The sequence below is a fragment of the Varroa destructor genome, unplaced genomic scaffold (genome assembly GCF_002443255.2).
Source record: "Varroa destructor unplaced genomic scaffold, Vdes_3.0 BEIS01000003.1, whole genome shotgun sequence".
In the NCBI taxonomy this organism is placed as follows: domain Eukaryota; kingdom Metazoa; phylum Arthropoda; class Arachnida; order Mesostigmata; family Varroidae; genus Varroa; species Varroa destructor.
This window is the reverse complement of record NW_019211456.1, coordinates 41,573,449-41,589,560: the sequence shown is the minus strand read 5'-3', so window position 1 is coordinate 41,589,560 and position 16,112 is coordinate 41,573,449. Positions and strand designations below refer to the sequence as shown.

At 41.0% G+C, this 16,112-nt stretch overlaps 2 long non-coding RNA genes across 4 annotated transcripts in view; one reads left to right on the top strand and one right to left on the bottom strand.

Annotated features, from left to right (window-relative positions):
* Positions 1 to 2,292: 2,292 nt before the first annotated feature.
* LOC111247741 (uncharacterized) lies at positions 2,293 to 15,977 on the bottom strand. Of its 2 annotated transcripts, XR_015322887.1 has the most exons (4): positions 13,556 to 15,977; positions 12,861 to 12,951; positions 3,287 to 3,441; positions 2,293 to 2,959 (listed from the first exon to the last, which is right to left on the bottom strand). It is a non-coding gene; the product is annotated as an uncharacterized LOC111247741 (long non-coding RNA). The 2 variants fall into 2 exon arrangements; XR_002672250.2 differs by lacking the exons at positions 12,861 to 12,951; positions 13,556 to 15,977 and having other exon boundaries at positions 3,287 to 10,592.
* The window catches only part of LOC147756959 (uncharacterized), a 99,288-nt gene continuing 93,840 nt past the window's right edge, over positions 10,665 to 16,112 (top strand). The window contains exon 1 of one of the 2 annotated variants that reach the window (XR_015322891.1): positions 10,665 to 12,722. This is a non-coding gene — a long non-coding RNA (uncharacterized LOC147756959). The remainder of the gene's footprint in view (positions 12,723 to 16,112) is intronic. The other variant, XR_015322892.1, reaches the window with a different exon arrangement.

The window sequence follows — 16,112 nt, the reverse complement described above, 5'->3', positions numbered from 1 at the left end:
TGCCCACCACTAGGCCTGTGCCTAACGGTGAACGCTTAAACGCTGTTGGCTTGCAACAAGATGAACTTTTACCTCGAGGTTCGACGAAAGACGTCTTAAGTTCCCAAAATCTCACCCACGTCCTACTTGTAGCGCTGAGCTGTCAAAATTTGATTCATTCATCTTATTCTATTCGAAGGCTTGGCTAGCTAGGATGGCGAAGGCTTTTCATTTATTATGATTATAAGATCGGCTATTTAAGTTATTGAATTGCAGTAGGCCGAACCATTATTGACCCTTAGTTGGCCATGGATGGAAGAGGACGTTGATAGGATAGAGATGGTGAACGGTAAACGAGGTTAATTTTGTGTGCCTTCGAGTCCTAGCTCCTATGTATTAGGAACATGGGCAAAATCTTCATTCATAACAGGTGTACCTTGCATTATCACATGGGCCGCCGAAACGTAGAGCGCAAAGCAAGAAATTAATTTTACGGGAAAATTTAAGTTCATACGCTAACCAAATCACAATCAGCATTATCGTCGGGTCTTTTTTGGTTCATTTTCATTCGTTGCTTTCTAGAGAACAGTGAGCGCAAAATGTATTACAATGAAATGATAGAAAATTATTCCTAACATAATCTTTCTGCACATGTCGTTTAGATATTCATTTGGAAAGAAATACTCGGATTGAACTTACGCAATAAATTATCTCGCATTTCCACAATTAGGTTAAAAAAAAAACAGGTGACAAGGATTTTTCAAAAATTAATTGGTGGTACATCTAAGCTAAGCTTTTCTTCCTTGGTAGACTGCTATTTCGAGCTCTGCTCAGTCGGTATGGTACATATGATCATAATTTGTGATTAGACGTATTCTGTTTTATTTATAACATCTGTAGAACAAGCAGTGACATAAACGTGCCTATTAGGAACAATATGTATTTTCACAAGCTGCAAGCCAATCAACCTCGTCTAATGTGATAGTCCATCAGTCCACATCAGGAGAACTGCGGTAAACCACAATCTCTGTGCATGTCAACGATGTTAATCGGCACGAAAGAAGGACCAGCTATAAACAACATGCTTTTCGCTGCGCGTCGCTACATCTTCTCACCTGAATAATCGTCCTATCCAAAAGTTGGGTCTAGCATCCGTAAGGGGATTGGCCACATAGGTTCTTACTCACGCTTCTAATCTTCTCTGCCGAAGGAATTCTACAATCCGCCAAACAAATTTATCACTGGATTCACGAATCCCTAGTCGAATATAATACAGCATTTATAGGATATATTTTATTGTGTGATGCAGCGTGACGTCAATGCTGAAACCACAGGATTAGTTCCAGTTTCAACGTCACGTCAGATTGAATCGCACCCCGTTTATTATTACTGTTCAGGATCGCCGGTACGATGCTGACGATTGGCAACGAAAAAGTTGAAAAAAGAGTTGTTGAACTTTATTGATAAAACGGTTTAGTCAGACCAGCAACGTGTCATGACTGGTGACCTTTCTGAACATGTCGACGTAGAGTAGGGCCTTTATTTAAATATTAAAAAAAAATCAACTTCGGGACATGAAGAAAAACTATCATTGTAGTATGCTGTGTGAGCATAGCTTTTGTTGGCAAAATACCGATAATATAAAACAGTATAACTATTTTATATAGATACGTTCTTCTGTCGATTTCCTGCGCTTTCTCGGTTCATGATAATTCTTAGTGGGCTATAGCAAGGGGCCGCACGAAGGTTTGAAGACGTCGTGCCGTAAATTTCCGAGTGATACACCATTGGAACTGTCATTTCCTACGACCCACGAGCAAAATTATCTGAGGCTTCGTCCTCAATTGTGGAAAGAAAAACTTATAGGGGCTTATATATTCAATGCCCTATAACTATGTTAGCTTTCTAAAATTTGCGATATAAGATGCCTCTACTATAAAGGCCGTTGCGCTGTCCTCAGATTTCATTATAGCATAAATATGATTGATACGGGTTGAACTATTTTGATAGGACGGTGCAGTGGCAGCATATCTGCGTACATGACTCATAAACGGAGGAAATTAATTTAAAATACGAATCTTCGGATAGACGCTTGTTTAATTTGAGCTGAAAGTCAACCATCTCCATCGTCATCATCCTGAAAGGAAGTTCCGGATGTAAAACACCAACGGTTTATCAAAACAAACTAGGATTAAGTGAAAAAATATTAATAAAACGTTATTTAGCAAAAAAAAAGAATGACCTATTATTACAAGTTCATATTAATGATAAATTCGTTTTTACCTACAATTTGCAACTTACAACCTGCGATCATCCAAGGGTTGCTACAATATAAGCCGATTTTATTCAGTGTCAAATTCTTTGGCATCCATTGACACTTCCTTCTGTAAGGCGTATGTAAAAATCTGATATGCCCTGGTTAAGGCAGGCCAAAATCATTGTGGATTTTCTAAATAACGCACTACTTAAAGGTTTACAAGATCGTGTGTTATAAAAAAGGGAAGTTCTAGTATAAGATACATATATGTGCTTTTCGTACAAATGATACGTGTCTCCTCTCCTAGTTGATCACGTGAAAAATAGTAGATATGTAAAACTCTAAATAAACCTTACCAATTAGATTGGTCTAATATAATAAGATATATACGAACAACTCACACATCATTCTAAATAATATTACGAAAGACAATTGTATTCAGTTGTATTCCATGCGACTCTTAAGCTTAAATTTCTCTTAGACAGTATTGTACTATGTGTATAGTATGGTAGATGCGCATAGCATATATCGCAGATGAGCTCAAAGAACCCGCAAAAGTCATGCTGCTGCCTAAAGGAAGAACACCCACGTTCGTCGTTGCCGTCCTAAATGAAGTGACTCTTCATATGATCGCCTGCTTCACTCATATCCTATTGGATGCTTGACGCAGTCTCACCGCAGGATGCTTCTAACTGAGCCACTTGCCTCTGATCGGCCGAAATGCTGCTGGGAATCAATAACAAAATATAAAGCAGATAACATACAAGTTACGAATCGAACCTGCGACCGTACGGTGCACGATCTGAAAAAAGCGTCAACCATAACAAACTATGCCTTACATTAGGTACTTTTCTTCCGATTAGATTGACGCTCTCCCTCCATTCTTCGTTCCACGACAAACGAGGGTTAATATAAACAGGACTAGCTTTAGGTGAAGATGAATACATACGTATACGAAATCAAGACATTAACACTTTAATATCCACATTCATTATAGAATACTAATATCTACAGAAGTGGAATAATATTAACAAACAGTTACAGGGTTACCATGACTGTCGGTGCTAGCCAATGCTTGAAGGCAACAAAAACTTCGTCTCGATCCTCTCGGGTGTAAACCTTTCCATTATCCGATTTTCTCTGATTAGCGACAGCGTCAACGGCAATCGCACCTGCTACCGGACAAGCCTCCTTTTGGCGAACGACTTAACGATCGTTAACATTAGCATGAAATTATTGCTCATGGCGGCAGTGACAACAACAACAACAACAATAACGCTAATAGTAGTGTGTGACATTAACATATTTTTAATCAAGGGCTCTGTCCATCCAACTCTTAATGATTCCTGTTCATAGACAAGAAAAAGCAAAAGATATAAACGGCGAAGACCGAACACGTAGGATAGGTCATAATAAAATCTATATGAATTTGTAATATACTGTATTATTACTGAGATCGTTTCAGCGCATAAAAATAGATAAGATACGATAAATTCTACTTATCTGTATCCAGATGAATAAGATGATTAAACAAAAAAAAAAAAAAAAAAAAGGAAAACATCTGCCATGGTAATAGAAAAGTAATTAAGAAAAAAAAAATCTTTGTCTTAGTTACCCCGACGTGTGAGTGAATTATAAGTGCATTTTGTCAAAGTTCGAAAGCTCAAAGCATCTTGAAGAACGACTGAGTTCTATAAAACCGTATAATGATCGCAATCAACAGTCGTTATGGGAACTATCCTAAATTGACACACGTTAAACCTATTAAAAACGATACATTATGCAATGGTCATTTTAACGTTTCATTGCGTAAACAACTGGAAAAAAAATATTGCCTTAAATGTAAAGGTGAGATTTTATTGTGAAGTAACAGATTTTCTCTTGGGAGAAAATAGACTTACTAATAAAATACGTGCCCTTTATATTGTTAGTCCATTTCGTCGTTGATTTTAGCTCTGTATTCTTTCTAAACTGAGACCTCGTTTCTTATGGAAGAATTAGGATTTATATTTTTTCAGGGATACTGAGTTTCGTCTTCTCGATTTTCGAAATTCCCCGTAAGGATCGCAGTAAATTTTAAAAATACGGAAGCTTGAAAGCTATTTCAAACGCTATAACTCTTCCCTTTCTGTTAGATTGTAGATAGGCACAACGGTGAAATAAATCAATATTCCTATAGAGAATAAAAGCTTCTTGGTCTCGTATACCGATTTAATTTAACACTATTTGGAGTGTAACCTTTTCTTAATATTCAACCAATTCTTACTATTTGGTTATTGAGTCATCAATTTACTAAAATAACATAGAAAATTCACGAGGTAAATTTTTTTTTTTTTTTTTAAATTCATTCAAATTTATCTAATATTGTAAAATTTACATTAGGCGGTCGATATTATTGCAGATAGTAAATGGCGTTAGATCGTACGTATTTAATAAACAAGCGTTTCGGAGATGGATGGGCGATTTCATGCCCATTGGTCATTTGTTAGAAACCTATAGCCCGTAATATGATATAAAAACATCTATAATAACGTAGTAGTGATCATTCCATGGGCCGCGTCAAAGGAACTATTAATATTATTGTCACGTAAAAGATTCGATTAGAACAGTGTAAAAGCAAGGTTTTTTTTTTAAGCTGCGTTTGGGTATCCTTTCTTTACACCCCAGGAGAACTCGATGTCCGTGATCAGTATATCGAATTGTGTAGTCTTCAAAGTTATTAAGATCGTTTTTACTGGTGGCTACATGACAGCGACGCCTAGTACTGCAATGGATTCAAAACTCATACCTGGATCCTCATGACTCTGAAGTCAGAACGAGCTAATGAAGGTCTAATTATAGCGTTGCTATTCGTTCGTAATTGTTTTAGTTGATATTGCCTATCTTTCGTGACGCTGTTGCTTTGTAACACTTATAAGCAACACCTATCGTAACAGACGAAACGATCGGACCGTCTGAATCAAAATATCATCTTCCACGAACCTTATCTGGGTAAAGTATAGGGGGTAAGGATGCGTCATGACATTGCAATAGCTGGGTAGCAGAATGAGTCGCCAGCATAATAGAAGAAGAAGAAAAGGGCAACGATATGACGCTTTTCGTACATGATTTTAATATAGATCGTACTAATTCTACTTTCCCTATTCGAAAGCAATAGCTTCGTAATAAGTTTCATTGTAGTAAAGGTAATCACGATAGTAATGTAGGTTCGTCTGCTATCCCTTACGGCAGCTGCATAGTTACGGTCGTTATCGTTCATTTAAAGGGTCTGCGTGGTTTGACGGCTAAAGCGCACGTTTCTGAGTGCGTTACCATAATAACTATGAGCCTGCGGCCATCGTTGGTCCAAATTTTAGCGTTAACAAACGACTGCTATGCCGTTTTATAGGTCTATTAGAAAACACTCAGCTTAATCTAGCTAGATCTGCCTGAGGTAGTGCTTAATAGCTTAGATACGGGACCTGAAAAAATCAAGCCGATACCGGCGACAATTTCAAACGAATAAGAATGACCTGTTGCACATTTATATTATCGTTCCAGATAAATACTTAATATTAGTATTGTTATTACAGATAAATAAACTGAATATCCCATATGGATGATCTGATCATTGTCGTTGATTGGTCGTTTACTACCAACGGTTCGATGTAAGCAATTTTTATCGCCGTCTAGCGACGGCTATCCTAATTTGACGGAGAACCCAGCTTGAAGAGGAGGAAGCTTAGCCGTCACTTTCATCGAACGTTTTGTATGGATTACTTATAACAAGGTGGTCCGATGTATGTACTTGATGCCCTGTTTCAGTTCACGTACATCTAGTATATATGGACTAGGCGGATCCGAAACACCGAACACTTGTAAGACGTCGGTCAAAGGCAGATTCGACCCCGGACAAAAACGGGTCATTGAAACAAACCAACTTAGATTTTTCGTCGGCTGGCGTCACAGTCACTCGCTCTGACCTTATATAGCCGCCAAGGTGTATTTACCCATAGATTAATATTACATTTCCTTCGTTACAGTTCGGCTACGGTTATCCGGCGGCATGTCTTCATCCCGCAACGGATCTGCTTTAGCGCTGAGTTACTTTACGTTACCCTCTCTAAACTTTCTCGTCGTCTCTTCGTGTGCTTCTCCGGCGGCATTCTCAAGCCGATAATAGAACAACTGGCGGCCTTCGACACGATCGCGAATGTCCTGCACGAGCGTCTGGCGACAAACCCAGGCACCCAGACCTGCCGACAACCAAAATCCACTTTTTTGTCGTGGTAATGTTCATAATGATAGCGGCTGTTCACGTCACTTAACAAGACTGATGCTCCCCTCTCAGCGGAGAATTCGCGGATCCTCGGTAAACGGGGTAGAGAGGGACATATACGGCAAAGCCATGTACGAACGCACGTACTTCAACCTAGGCCCTCTTCCGGGAAAATTGCACGTCATTAGTGGGTGCGCAGTTTTACTAACGTCTGGCTACCTCGGTCACAAGGTGGAAATATTAACGCTTTAGCTAATTTTGGTACGATTGGTCGTAATATTCTCAGATTAATTTCAGATAGCAAGTCTTCGTTGAGCATGAACTCACAGACCCTTCATTTTTCCTACAAAGCTCGTTTTACAGCGACCCATGGAGGACTGGCTAGTTGATGCATTATGATCTGTGCATTGAAAATGGCATTTTTTTTAATAGCGAACAGACGGCGTGGGCTGTCTGCAACACAGCCTGGTTCGTCTTGCGTTGTCGACTCCCACTCCTGCCCACGATCCCTGCGCATTGATATGCTCTGTGCCACAACAATAACGGCAACTGGCGTTTTTTTCTTTGCTCGTTACGCTTCCGGAAGCGTCCGTCAGACTTCTTCAGTATGAAAGCAGGCCAACTCGACGTACGAATCGACTCTAACCACCGTAGAGTTAGCAAAAGTGGCCGATTTCGCGCTTCTTTAGAAGTTTGCCAGGAATACGCTAAATTTGAACTCAACCAGGAGTGCTCGTTAGACGTACGCAAGCCATTGGAACGTCTTCCTGTTTGTCCTATAGGGGCAAAAAACGGTTTCGGTGGGCCGATTACCTCCGATGGAAACGTTTGTACAGCTTATCCTTAAAGCTTTTCCAGGTCTTCCTGAAACCGATCTCGAGATCGAGCCAACTACATGTCACTTTTTGCAGATATCGACGTGCCCACTTCAAAACCTGGACCGATGGCAATTTCCGTTTTTCTGTAAGCCGCTTATACTCCTCACCCTGATGTTTGAACTTCCTCTCGCTAAAAATCTGTTCAAAGACATGTGTGTCTCGAGCGATGGCTGCACGGTCACCATCATCAACTTATGTGGTCTACTTGTTGCTTTTGTAATTAATTTATCGAATCGACAACTGCTCAGTTAGTTCTACGCTACAGTTTAAGGCCTAGCGAAATATGAATACTTCCTTCTCTCTTTTTGGCCGCCTCTGTGTGACTTTTCTTTAGGTCGTCTTTCTGCGCTCTCATTGATCCTTTTCTATCTTCCCCATAATAATAACGAGCGCTCAACCGCGCTCGTTATTATTATGGGGAACGCTGGCCTGCGTTGCTGTTATGAGTGGAAAGTATTTCACAACAGCTAACTTCTCGTTGGTAAGCAAGAGTCTCACTTATTACTTTAGCTTTATGGCGAATAATGATTAGAATGACTGATGGAGCGTTGCACTGCCGCAACGATGATTGCGCTGCTGCTGCTGTCGGCAACAGAGTAGATAGGGGTATGGACGTGTTTGCGCTGATTGTAGCAGCCGAGAACGATCCAACTGTGTCCTAGTAAACCGATATATATAGTACGTTGCTCTCTTCCACTCTTGGTGACTCGCGCTTTTGTTCGTACTCTTTTTGGCTTGTTTGAAGGGTTAGTTTATTCGCCAATCGCAACGCATAGCTTCCGGGGGCAGAAACAGCAGCAGTGGCGACGGAACGCTCAACGCGGACTACCTGCTGCTGCTGCCGCCGTGCACTTTTGCGTTATTTATGAGCCGGTGTGTGTGTGTGTGTGTGTGTGTGTGTGTGTGTGTGTGTGTGTGTGTGTGTGTGTGTGTGTGTGTGTGTGTGTGTGTGTGTGTGTGGGTGTGGGTGTGTGGGTGTATGTTGCAATATGTGACGCAAGGGGCAGCAGAAGTTGGGCCAGCACTAATATCGGTGCCGCAACGAATTGGTCCTAGTCAGGCGCTTATCCGGACGACTCTGGTCCTGCGCCTAAGTCTTCGAATGTCGTCTGCCGTGCAGTTCTGATCGTTGTCTGTCAGCCAGCGGTTTCAGTCCGTCGTCAGTCGACGTTGCAGCGTTCTAGCCAGCGCATATAGGTGCTGTGTTTACCAGCTGACTTGTCGTCATGCTGCAGTTAAAAAAAGGGGAGACATCGGCCTGCATGCCAACTGGGTATTAGCTAATCTCCTGGCATCATCTGAATAGTGCGCTTGGGTCTCGAACAGCTGTGTGGACCACTCACCTCCGTAGTTAGCAACATTCGCTAATAATAGTAATTCTGCTGAACAGGAACGACAGCGACGTCAGGGGCTGTAGCAACGTAAATCGATATCAATATCCAACACATGTTAGTCACCACTGTTCGTCACAGGCGTCGACTTCGTAGCTCTTGTGTGGACTATAAGCGATATAGCTCTTCACGGTGATCGCCGTTGATGTTAGATAGGCATCGGGTAGTCCAGCAAACTGGCGAACTAGTATTACCTCATAGAATTTGTACGTCGCCTTCCGACTTGGCCAATGAATAGCAGGAGACTCCGACAGGCAACCCTTCGTGCAGATGACGGGGCTCGCAGGACGTGACAGGAGAGAATGACCGACAGAAACGTAGACCGGCAAATAGATAGCGATAGCAACAACAACAGCAGCAGCAGCAGCAGCAGCAAGCGCACATAAACTTCAAACAAAACTTCAATAGTAATGCAGCAACTGTCTGATCCGTTCATGATCTTCTTACATACATCATTAGTATTGCTGGCTTTTTGATACCCGCCCCCATTTTTCAGCGGGTCATTATAACGAAATCGAATCGAGAAAAAGAAGAAAATCAATGCAACTGTTTGAAAGATAAGTGATCATTCTTTGGCTTTCGTTGATATGCATGATTCATAATGGCAACCATTCTGATATATGGTACGTATTTTAACGTGCGAATTTTCAACAGTCTGCTAGTCTGACTAGAACCAACGTAAAGTAAATGCATTATATAGAGAAGACATCGGTGACATAGAAAAAATAGCGCCTACTGCCGACCCAGAAGTAGCAGTGAATATTTAGCAGAAAGACGCCCTTGCATGTCTCGAAGCTGACTCGCTTTCAGCGAAAATTATAGAAATTTCACTTAATTATTTCACGTATGCTCGACTCGTTAGTCCATCAGTTGCAATAGCAGTTGAAGTGAACCAAATATATATATATTTTATACTTTTTTTACCATTCTCTATATAGATTGCGATTTCATACCGTTCACCTCTCTGCTCATCTATTTGCAGTGATTGTCCTATAACTACTGATGCAGTTTCATTTACGTTAAATATTATAATTAAGTAATGTAGGGCTTCGCTCAGACTTTTCTGTAGTTATCTACTATCACGTTCATTGTCATCATCATTATGATGCTCCACACGTTTAGATAATTAGATACAATGAAGTCTTCTGCTGAAAAACAATTTGTAACAAACAGCAGGTATTTCTCTATCAACTTTTTCTACAACTAGGGGCCAATCACGTAATTTATAGCAAAATAGTGCTGGATTCATCACTACTGAAGTAATATGGTTTGCTAAATGAACGTGGGGCTACTTTTGTGGTATGGGTCGCCATAGTAACGATATTTTTCTTTACGTTTTTACGCTACTATATATCCATATATATAATACTAACGCACAGATGTGTAACATTGTATTATTGTTATTCAAATGCTACACAAGCTACTCTGTAAAAACGTCAGATTGTCCTAAATTTTAGCCCAAAACAGATATACCAGTAGCTAACTGTTGTTAAACCCGAGGAAAAATACGACCTTTATATCAGGAAATTAGCGAGGAAGCAAGACGAGATGAGTGAAGATCTTTGAAGTTGGAACGAGTACAGCTGGCTGCTGTCGTTCAGGCTAATTCATTTACCCACTCCGTTAACGCGAACACGTACACGCACAGATCGTATGCCAGATACATGCCTCACGGTAAGGTCACTGGCCATCGTTGGGCCGGCAGTATCATAACAGCATTTTGGTTGGTACAATTGGTCAGACAACTGCTCAAGACTCATTCTGAAATAGCCGATTCGTTGCGCCATCCTTCTGATTACTTCAAACATGAAGCAGTCCAAAGGTCATGGCTCATTGTACCTGTGTGTGTGTGTATATATGTTGTTTACTACAGAAGTCATTTCGGCTTGGCGATTCATTCCGTTGCTGCCTTTCCTTTACCCTTCCGCTATATGCTTGCCTATATATTTGACGCTCAACCAATGGCAAATGCATACGTATTGCATTGTTCGGTTTCCCGTCCCTCTGCCATCTCTTCCTTTGTGATAGACACTCAAAAACTTAATTGCCTCACGACACGTCTAACAACCACCAGCTAGATCTACCACTCCAGGCCCATCGGCTGGACGTTAAACTAGTGAACTAACCGACGACACAGCCAGTCGGCCTACGGGCCATCGGCCGATCGACGCCAGACCGCGTGGCAACATCGCACCATCATTGTCGTCATAGACGAGAGAAACATGACGATGATTGTGATAATGATGCGACAAAAGAAAGGACGCCATACAAACGCCCATATGTGCTCTCTATTTTAAATGCTACTTGTGCTACCACTGCTACTTCTACGAATGGTAGCCATTGCTGTAAAATAATTGTAATAGTAGCCGTAGAACGATTACAGTTGCCGCCGCCGGGGGTCGGACCGAGTCGAGGAGAAAGATTTGCATCCATGCAGACCATATCTACGATCACGTCGTCGAACGACTACGCAATCAACCCCGAAAGACGACGCCAACGAAAGAAACGCCTACGCTAAGATAGCAACAGCCGAATAGAAATGATTAGTTGTGCGCGATCACCATCAGTCCGCTCTTCCTCGACTGTCATTATTTGGTATCATATTATAGTTTGTGTGTTGCATGACGAGGTCGGTCCCAGGCTGCCGGGCCAACTGGGTCGCTCTTTGCGCGTATCGTATATATACTAGACGATGGTCGTTTTGCTTTTGTAACGAATGAGTTACGCGGTGCAGGCTGTTCTGCTCAGACTGACGCTGGCTTATCAGCTATCGAAATCGATGCTTACATAGGACACGATCTATGTCTGTTAGCTAAATGTTACCGCCAATGCATAGTACTTCAGTATTCCTTCGATTTTGGGTACACTTGAAATCGTAAATAACCATCAAGTTTATGTTGCTCGAACGATTTCGAAACAATTCCTTTCGCACATTTTTATAAGTAAATCTTTTACGCATCTAATCCATCGAAAGCCTGAATAGATAGATTTATTGGAGCTTGCCGTAACGTTAGGCTCACCAATGTATGCTGTCTAAGCTTCTCGAAGAAGCTTATCCGCGATCGACAAGATGTCGCTGTCGATAGAATGGTTTTGTGCCCTTATTAGCCTCGAGTGCTATTACAATTGGGGGTCCGTTGTTTGTTTTGTATTGGATTGGTCGAGCTAATAAAAATGTAGGGCGAACGTCCAGCAGAACGAACTTCCACAATTTGTCTTAGGAATTCAGCTGGTTGACATGATGCGCCCGATTCGAAACGTTCTCTTGGTCCTTACGACCACACCATAACACGTCGCGTCTCCCTTATAGGATTGTATTTATAACCGAAGCGTTAGGCGGAATAGAAACGCTATAGCGAGAGTCGGGCAACATCCAGAGTAATATGGCACAACGACGTATGACGTAAATTTAATTGAAGTAACTTCAGCCAACACACAGAATGATACACAGTTTACTGGTAGGCCAATATGGTGCTCACAAGAAAAGGTGCTCCTTGAAAATTAAATGCATTTCTGTCGTCCTATCGACCGGTCGTGACAGACCTGATAGGACCCTGTCAATGCATGCATGCATGGCTACTAGCGTCAAAATTGTCGTTCAAAACATTCCCTTCGCTGTAGAATATAGAGCGTGATAGAAAAACGTTCTTTTTTTCCTGTAAACGGCTGTTCTTTACGCGATGGAATTATTCCAAGAAAAGGCGTGTAAATGTATTTAACTCTGTCAGTTTAGTCATACGTTGGTAAAGTATAGATCGAAATAGATTGCTGCTGTACATGTACTAATGTACATAGAAGATTACCTTCATTATTTTGAAATGTCTGCGCAAACATCTAGCTCTGACTGTATCGTCATTTCGAACGTGTGGATCTCATCAGACTTGAAGATATAACAGTGATAATTACAGGCGAATGAAGAAACCATAGTTCTTCTACTCGTCCCACGTATGTGGGAAACTGTGAGTTTCATTATTACGTTTTGTAATAACTGTTATCATAAAGTTTAAATAGAATTTGTTCATCTCAGTCTTATCTTTGACATGTACATGTGAAACATAGTAATGCAAATAGATTGCTATAGGTAAAAGTGAACTTACGTTAATTAGGTGTTGTTTCACCATGTTGAAACAGCTAGATTAGTTAAAACATGTTGTAGTGAGGTGCTATGCCCGTGACCTTCTCCATTACCTACTAGTGGGTAGATCTGTTAGATTCGAAAATCTTTTCTTTACTTTTCAAATAGGTGCGTGCAACTATAGTTGTGTTTTACTAGTCTGTTATAATAACTTCCTAAAGAAGCTATAAGGACTTGATCGAGGTTACAGGTTAATCCGTACAACTTTACGGCCGGAGAACACTTAGAATACTAATGAATGTTGCACTCCCGCCAACCGTGGGGCAAATTATGTCAACAACGCGAAAAAGTTTAGATCTATTGAATCGACAGAAGTGACTCGATCAAATCTTCGTCCACTACTCTTGCGAGTTCGTTCCATCTCTTCTTCATTTCCAATGCAAAAAACAAAATTTCCGGCAATAAAAACAACATTATTCAGAGAATGCGGTAATGACAGCCTAGGGGCGACGAGATCATATCTATATTGTAAAAATAATCATTGAATTAGTATCTTTCGTAACGATTTACGAGTACATACTGCTTGGGGGAAATTTTCTGACAAGGACCGAATTGCTAAGATACGAACTTGCGGCCGTTAGAAACAGCAGTAATAATAATAATAATAATATTTTAAGGTTTCTTATTAAAAGACATTTAGCTTTATATTTTACTTACAGTCAGTATGTGCGTAGTTGTCCAGCGTACGACAAGTTCTTTCGGAAGATTTACAACTTGTTGGTTCACAATACCTAACCTGACTGGGTAGAGCTTGCTCGAAACCATGAGCGAGTACATTCATTCTAGGGGGCGCAACAAACAGTTAAGCTTTTAGCCGATTCACTAAGGAAAAATACCGAAAAATCAGTGTAGCAGGGAAGGCCAATGACCACCTGCAGGACACGGTAGCTTCGTTTTACCAATCGAAAAGGCAAAAAAAAAAAGGAGTTCTATGTGCAAGACCATTTGCCTTAGGTGTTCGTGCTAGTCGTGTGTAGACGACTTCCTAAGATCTCAAAAATAGCTGCAATACACAAGAGTTACGAGCTGCCATAAACTGAAAGAGGCCAAGTCGGGTGTTCACCATGTTTATTCATGCCCTATGGTACGCCTTACGCAGGCCTTAGTAAATTAATAATCTAATATTTGCTATCTTACTGACGTATATCCTCATCGCACCAGTAAAATCCAATGCATTTATTGGCCAACGGGCTGTTACGTTGTTTTAGTAGCATACGTGTGGTCGGACGGTCAGTATGGCTCGGGCGGCCGCGTCCGGCTGTCGGGAAGGAACAAGCAGAGGTCGCTGCTTCAAGTCTCGCCAGTGACACATAATTACCGTATAACAATTTAGCTAAATAAAAAAAGTTATACTATTAGAGAACAGAATTTTTCAACGTGCTGTTGCACATCTTTGAACGTCACATCGAATCCGTTGAAGCAGCCTCGACGTTTTCTGTCCGTGAAGCTGAAGTCTGGCACAAAGGCACACATAAATCTGCTCCCGATTTTGAAAATTTCGACATTCTGAGTTTAGGTAGTAGCACCGCATTCAGAATACCCGTCTTAAATAACTTGCATCATTCACTGCTGGTATGAATTAGAAAAAGAGGAGAGCATGTTCGTTCGAACGCAAACCCACCATATATTCACTTATCGAACTCAAATGAACTCGTTCTTGCATGAAGCCCTTATTTTTCTAACTGTATATAAGGCTTGTACAATTTATGGTACCTAGCTAGAATTGGGCGTTTTTTTTTTCTAACAATAAACACGCCTGTGCACTGCCTCTGAATTGTTTACTATGTATTTGATTATATATTGCATATTATGATGGTATAGCTGAAAGCAGTCGATACCACCGTCTACGATGGGAGTGAAACGTACGTGGTCGAAGAGTCCTTACTGAGATACTCTCCTGGGATGGATACACTGTTGTTGCTGTGTTTGGCTACCGCAGTGTGTGGGAGTGTAACCCCATTCAAGCTATGGTATATCACTCAGTAATACATATTAGATTTAATCGTTCTGGGAAATATGCTGCCATGTTCTGAAAATAACTGAAACAAGTTAAATGTAAGCGAATTAGAGTCTGAAAAACAGGATAGAAATCCTGCTTCATGCGGCTTTCCCAGATTAGCCAACTGACCAAAATTGAATACCGAGTTCCTCCTTTTAGGGCCCGTTGACGGATGCTAGACTCAGCAGGGATGCCTCAGCAATCACTTTTGCGTTTCCTTCAAAGTGGGCATATCCTTACCTATCTAGAAAAAACAGCATTCTATTCTATTCTATTCTAAATTCTAAACCAATTTAGCCAACTCAAGCTTTCAAGTAATGACCTTCTGCCATTGTCCTGACAACACTATAAACTCATCACCGCAGAACTCTTTTGCTTTCTGGACGAACAGATGTGACAAGTGACCTCTGCTTCTTCCTTCATTTAAACCAAATTAACACCGATAACGGATTGGAACAGATGACTGTTTGATGTTGCAACATCTGAGCTATACGGGGCATGCATGAAAATTTCCCATGATTTCTGCCGGTTAGCTAAAAACGTACGTCATCTGGCTGTGGCAAACTACGCTTTTTCTGTTCACTGTTCACGGTCTACCTTTTCAGTAGTTTGTTGCAGTCTTATTAGTTGTTGTGAGTAGAGGTCCGAGTCAATCGTCCTGCCCGGTGACAGCAACTAAAAATGCGCGATTGCTGTCCAATCCGACCAAACGTACAGCGTCGCCTCCATTGGCATGAGTATGGATTCTGCCAGAAACGGTGGAGCTTTTCCTCGTTGTGACCATGATTTTTTTTTCGCACATTGTTCGTGATTAAATATTTCAAGTATGACTCGACTTCGATGATTCGAACTTCTGTTAAATTGTGCATATGGAACTAGGATCGAGTAACTTCTTTTTTTGCCGTAATTCATGTGCCGTCCAAAACTTCGAGCTTCTTTTTGTAGCCAGTTTTCTTCAAACAGTTTAAAGCTGTTTAGCGGTAGATGTTTGGTTCTGTAATTCGTGGGTTGATTTTGCTTAACTTTTGCAATAACATTATTGCATTTTTTTGTAACTGGTCGACCCCTACGAGAAGCAGTTTTCACATCAAAATTTCCAAAACGAAACCATTTTCGAGAGATACAGGTAACGTATCTTGACTATATATAGTATAACCGTTTATGGCCTAGCCAGCATCTGTGCGCTTTTCATAATAAAAATTGAATAAATTTTGT